Consider the following 6,627-nt stretch of genomic DNA (forward strand, 5'->3'; position numbering starts at 1 on the left):
ACTCTTTTAAGACTTTTGGTTTATTTATAGTTTATTTTATTTAAAAATATTAAAAATGAAAAACAAAACACCATTATAATATTATTTAAAATGATTCTTCTAAGTAATTTTTCTAATCAAATTTACTCATATTGTCAAGTCAATTAATTACAATATAGTATATGGATATAACCAAAAAAAAAAAAACAGTTTATACGATATCCGATAACAATATTTAATTTGTTGATTATCATATCAAATCTTTTCTCCCCCAGTCTGAAATTGTGATACTCTCAATTGAATGCCAAATATTTACTAACATATTGCACATGGACTAATAATGCACACCACTTGTAACACCCCTAACCCGTATCGGCCGTCGAAACAGAGTTTCGGAGCATTACTAGAATTTGCAGATCACCTAAAAAAATTCAATTAAATACTTACCGATTTAATGCATTATATAAATAAATATATTACCATTCAATCAACAGCTTGGAACTTGTACAAGCATCAAACAGCAACATAGTTAGTACACTAGTACATATTTCATATAAATTCAATATTTATATACTTATTTTCTCGACATGTCACACTTGAGTCTAATAATTGTCTTTACTTACATAATTTTCTTGTATCAACATATCAAAGATAATCATATATATACATGTCTGAAACATATCATGCTCTTACCGTTTCTTCATAAGTATATATCATTCATTTCATTATATCAATATTTCATGCTCCATCTTTTCCATATATTTTATGTATATTTATTAGGTAATAGTTTATATCAAACTTAACATAAATTATATTCTATGTACTTATACTTATTTCGTTTATCTATCTTCATAATTATTTCATACAACTATTTTGTACATATATTTCCATATGACCAGTTCTTGTAAACATTTCACACAACCATTTCATATAACCATTCGTCATCTGATACATATTACCTAAAAATCAATTGTTCAATAGATGCCATAGCGTCTCCCATCCAAAGTCTTATTTATCTTTGACATGATGCCATAGTGTCTTTCAACCATGGTCTTGTTCATTTTATGTCACGTTGCCATGGTATCCTTCAACCATGGTCTTGTTCATTTTATGTCACGTTGCCATGGTATCCTTCAACCATGGTCTTATTCATTTCATGTCACGCTGCCATGGTATCTTTCAACCATGGTCCTATTCATTTCCCGTCATGTTGCCATGGTATCTTTCAATCATGGTCTTACACATTTCATATCATGTTGCCATGGTATCTTTTAACCATGGTCTTACACATTTCATATCATGTTGCCATGGTATCTTTCAACCATGGTCTTACACATTTCATTTTAGAAAGCACACTCCCGAGAACCTTATCCTTACAGTGGGATTACTAGTCCAGGCTAAATCTCCTGTAATATAAACTCATAGAGTATTGGCGGGATTAGCAGTCCAGGCTAAATCCCCTTGTTCTATTGATTTCAATATTCATCTTGATTTTCTCTCTCATTCAGCTTCCATTTCTTAAATCCAACTTGATATTCTAACTTCCCATAGTCTCCTTAACATTTTTCTCTCTTGGTAGCTATGGAAATTCTTTTGATTTTTGGGTGAAAATGGTAATTTTTTGGTAAAAGGACCAAATTGTAAAGAAAGCAAAACTTTATTTCTTTCTCTCACGTTAGTGCATGGGAAAGATGGATGAGAATTTCTCATCTTTCTTTCTTTATATATTAATAAAATAATAATAAAATATTTTATTAAAATATTAATAAAATAATATTTATCTAATTAAATAATTATAAAATATCAAAATATCTCTAGCATCATTATTTCTTTCTAGATTTCTCTCTCTTCCAATTGACCATTTTGCCCTTTATTATCTTTTAAAATTTCATCCTTGAGTCATCATTTAATTTGGTAAAATTAAAATTTAGTCCTTCATAGTTCTTCATCTATTCAATTTGGTCCTAATTCATCTATTTTCTTTAGTTTCTAAATCATTCCACCCTTAAAATATTTACACATTGGTCCTTCAACTTTTTCATATTTACACTTTAACCCCTAAAATTTTGAGTATTTACTCTTGTACAATAAAACTTTTTTTAGTTTTACAATTTAGTCCTTTCTTGAATTAATATATCATAATATACTTCCCAATATTGACATAACTCAAAATTTCCCTTTTTGTCACTTTATTTCCTTATTTTACTATATCATGGATAATATTTTACTGTAAAATTTTTTGGAGTATTACACTACAAGAAACTATCCATCAAGCCATGTTCGTAATCATAGGCAAATGCAGTAGCCACTTCCCTAAATTAATCTACCATGGCTCCTCCTCCCCATCATCAATGGTGAGTGTCGTAATATTATCATTCGTATTTTAAAACTAAGAATTAATAAAAAAGCAATTGAGGTATAACAACAGACAATCAGAGAAAAAAATATGCTATAGGAGCAGATTGAAATTTCATTTGTAAATTTTATTAAATTCATGAAACTCAGCATACATACATATATTTATGTAATGTCTACAACTTGTGCTTTTACGATAAGAGTGAATTCAGTTCTTAAAAAGTTGATGTAGTCTGAAATCTTGTGCCACATCCTCTGCCTGGAATCCACCTTATGGTGTAAAGACACCTGAAGTTGACCTAGCCTGCAATCACAAAACAAACCACATTTTTTTACTGTCTACCTAACTTCGAAGGTCTGCAGATATTTAAGAGTGGGGTTGGACACAAATATTTAAGCTCAAAATAAGTATAAGAATATGGTTTATATTAATCTAAGAACTATATTCATTTGCAAAATGTAATTTTGACTTACCACACATGCATGAATATCATCACATCCTATAACAGCTTCCCATTCAAAGTATCGATAGCTTGGAATGATCCTCCTCCTTCACTCCTCTGTGCGAACCAAAACAAGAATATTTTCAGATTTCAAAGAAAATGAACTGAATTAATAAGAAACAATTAGCAACTTAAAGAGTGAACAAAGGAACCTTGTAATCAACGGCTACAGAGTTAGCCCAACGGTTACCAACAGCTGCATAGCAAGTACGAAGCATGTTAATCAGATCTCCAAAGTTGTCCTCGCATGTCTTCTCTTTGCTTGACATTGAATGAAAGTAATTTACCAATACCAACGACTTAGTCTTGTCGTCTAGACCTGACAACTCTGCCCTGTTCGGGCAATTTCCTACTTGCATTTCGCTATCCCTATCTGCCAATTTCGTATTCAACCACTCTGTGTTATCTCGACTTTTCGCTTTTCCTTAACCATGTCGATGTCTAAAACTTAATTAATAATGGATATATATATATACATATATACATATATATACTTATATATATGGTTTACATTGATTTTCGACCATGTAGTTCCACTGGTAAATAATTTATTCGCTTGCTTCCTTGGACTGAATTAAGGTGAAGACAAGTAGTATTTGGTTATTAGCCACCATGTCACTGACTAGAGGCCAGTCTTCACCATTTTTGGGCATGTCTTAACCCTCTAGCAACCTGATTTTATTATTTTTTATTATACTAGGATCCAAAGGCCTCCCCAATTCTAGCATTCAATACCAGTGTTACTCAATTTCTAATCCCTATCTATAAAAATATTCAACTGTGATCAATAGTTTATGGCCCAAAAAACTGTGATAAATATTCGAATAATAAATATCTATTATCTACTCTTAACATTCAAGACTAAATCAAATGACAATACAACTCTAATGTGATAAAATGGAAGAGTTACAACCAAAAGGCATAAATACAACTTCAATACTTATCTGCGTTCGAACTAGTTTCCTCAACTTGAATACAAAAATTGTTTACAACCTTTTTCCATTTTCGTTATACCCACCATCATAAAAAGGTTTCATGATCACATTAACCATCATTGGAAAACAAAAAGAAAACAACAAATAAGATTTCAAGAAAGGTCAACAAAAGCATGTTAAGCTATAAACGTGCTTTCTTGTACCTCTAGACTTAAACACTTTTCAACTAATTTACAGTGTGCCACTTAGGCTTAACTTAAATAGTAAGTGTAAGGTTAGATTTGGGTTAGAGGTCCTAAGTTGGAGGCTAAGTACCTTGTTTGCACCCAAAAAAAAAAATTCATTGTTGTGTGCTTTCACTGGTATTAATAAAAGAACAACCAATAAGAGAAAGGTTGGTTTAACTTACTGTAGGCACAACAGTGAAAACACCAGTAATGGCAGCAGCCTTGAGCAGTATGGTTGAGGTTTGCCTTTGCCCAAGAAACCTTACGAACTGCAATCATATATTAGAACCTATAAGAAACAATACAATGATAAACCATACAACAGATCATGTACTGAGAACATATGCCAAGCCTGAGTGAAATAAGCTCAGCAAGAGGGCAACATATGCACAATTTATTAACTGTGGATGAATGCATTTTGTTTGTTGGTAAAATTGCACACCATGTGACATCTTCGTATTAAAATCGTTTCTTTTCCACCACATGTTCATATCTTTGACTGCTTTCTTTATTATAAAAGGGGCTTCAAATTCTTCCACAGCCTTTCAAACTCAAAAGAAAATCTCACATTACTTGCACATAACACTCAAGAAGTAGTATCAGTGAGGTGCTTCTTCCCAATGAGGAGTATGAAAGGTCGATCATGGCAAAGGTGTTCAAAGCAAATTAGAGAACAAATGGACGACTTTACATTATATGGAGATGTACCGTGTTACTCCTTTGTTGGTACGACTAACTTCTATTGTAGTTTAATCTTGTACCCACTTCTTAATTACACTGCAAGATTTAGATGCTCCTAGTACTGTGGGTATTGTGTAGTTTAGAATCTCAGATCATTCAATCACATTTTCAATTAGAAGAAAGGGTCTTTTTTTTCCCTAAGATAAAGAAGGAATTGTCTGGTAGGGTGATTAACATGAGTTAGAAAAGAAAAAGTTTATAGCTTGACATGGTGCTTGAATTTTGTAAATAGATTTTTAGTTAATTTTTGTTCCAAAAAGCTTCTCTTTCTTGTATCACTCAAAAGCATAATAGAAAATTAGAATTCTACTGGTTTATCTCTGCAGCCACAAGTGATGGAAGCTAAGATGTATCGTTATCGTTAATTTTGTGACTACAGGTATAATATACAAATTTAATTATTGCTTGACCATTTATTGAAAAGGTAATTAGAGGCAGAAATTGATAGATTCTTGCTTATTCTTCATACAGTAAACCTATCTTAATTGAAAGTTTTTGGTTAATTATTGTTCATCCGATTCTTCTTTCCAACTTTTTGTTCATAAACATGCAATTTGTTAGCATTTATGATGTCTACTAATGCCTAAATTAGTGTTTGTTTCTAATGCTTATTAACATATAGAATACATACTTTCTCCAAAAAGGAAAAAAAATTATGCTATACTTGTTCCTCATTGCAGCCCAACGGTATCATACTTGCAATTTCTCCTGCCAATTAGGATCTTGCTACTTCTGATGTAATAATTTAAATAACAGACATTGTTCTTTCATGTATTAAATAGCATATATTGTTTTCATTTTAAAAAGTTGATAGTAGAAAGAAATCAACCTGCTAAAACAGAAATAGGAGAAAGGAGAAAGGTGAAACAAAGTAAAATAGGCGTAAGTAATTTAAAACGATAATTTAAGATCAATAATGAAGAGTATGGTGCATTCTGCTTGGGATTTCCTCTTTTTTAAGTTAATATGAAGAAAATTCATTCCCAAGGAATCTGTTGGATATATGATGAAAGAAGGACTGAAACTGAAACAAAAACAAAATAAAAATGGAGAAATCAAATTGTGAACAATTGTTTCATTACTAGAACTAGAGGATTTTTGTTTTATGGTCCTATTTGTCAGTAAAAAATAGTAGAACTTCAGCTTTCAAATTTTTTCGTTCTTACCTTCGAGAGAGGAAGATGAACGCCAGTGCAGATTTTGACAACGAAAGGCGAAGATAGGGAAAAGCTTTGATGAACGCCAGTGTCTGGTGTTGAGAATTGGTGTTGGCTGATGGCAAGCAGAAGATCAAGTGTCAAGGATGGGGGAAGGGGAAGAGGAAGGGAAAGGGAAAGGGAAGATCGGTTTTGGCTTCTAATTTTCCTGAAAATGTTTTACTGAATTAGAAAGGTTAAGACATTTTCCAAAATTAAAGGCTTCTTTTCCCATGTTTTGTAATTGATTTTACCTTAGGAAAATATTTTCAGCCAAACAAACACTGGAAAAGACGAAAAACCTTTTTCGAAAAATGTTTTACTTCTAAAAAAACGGACCCTTAACTTAGTTTAATAAAACAAAATATAAATATTTTATACTTAATGACATATGCGAGACCAAGAATTTATCTCATCAATTTGCATTTTTTTATTTCATATGTAACACTCTCAACTTGTATCCCTCGTCGGAGTCGGGTTACGGAGCATTACCGATGTTTACAGATCAAATAGACAAAAAATGCAAACATTTCATACGTATAGCATTTATGTCAAAAACCAATTAAATCATACATATTGTCCCTTATATGAGCCCTCGAGGCTCAAAATACTCATTAGAAACAAATTATGACTAAATCAGAAACTCAAAACTTTTTTTTAGAAACATTTAATATTTTCAGCACTGTAGGGG

Source organism: Gossypium arboreum, chromosome 11, assembly GCF_025698485.1.
Source record: "Gossypium arboreum isolate Shixiya-1 chromosome 11, ASM2569848v2, whole genome shotgun sequence".
In the NCBI taxonomy this organism is placed as follows: domain Eukaryota; kingdom Viridiplantae; phylum Streptophyta; class Magnoliopsida; order Malvales; family Malvaceae; genus Gossypium; species Gossypium arboreum.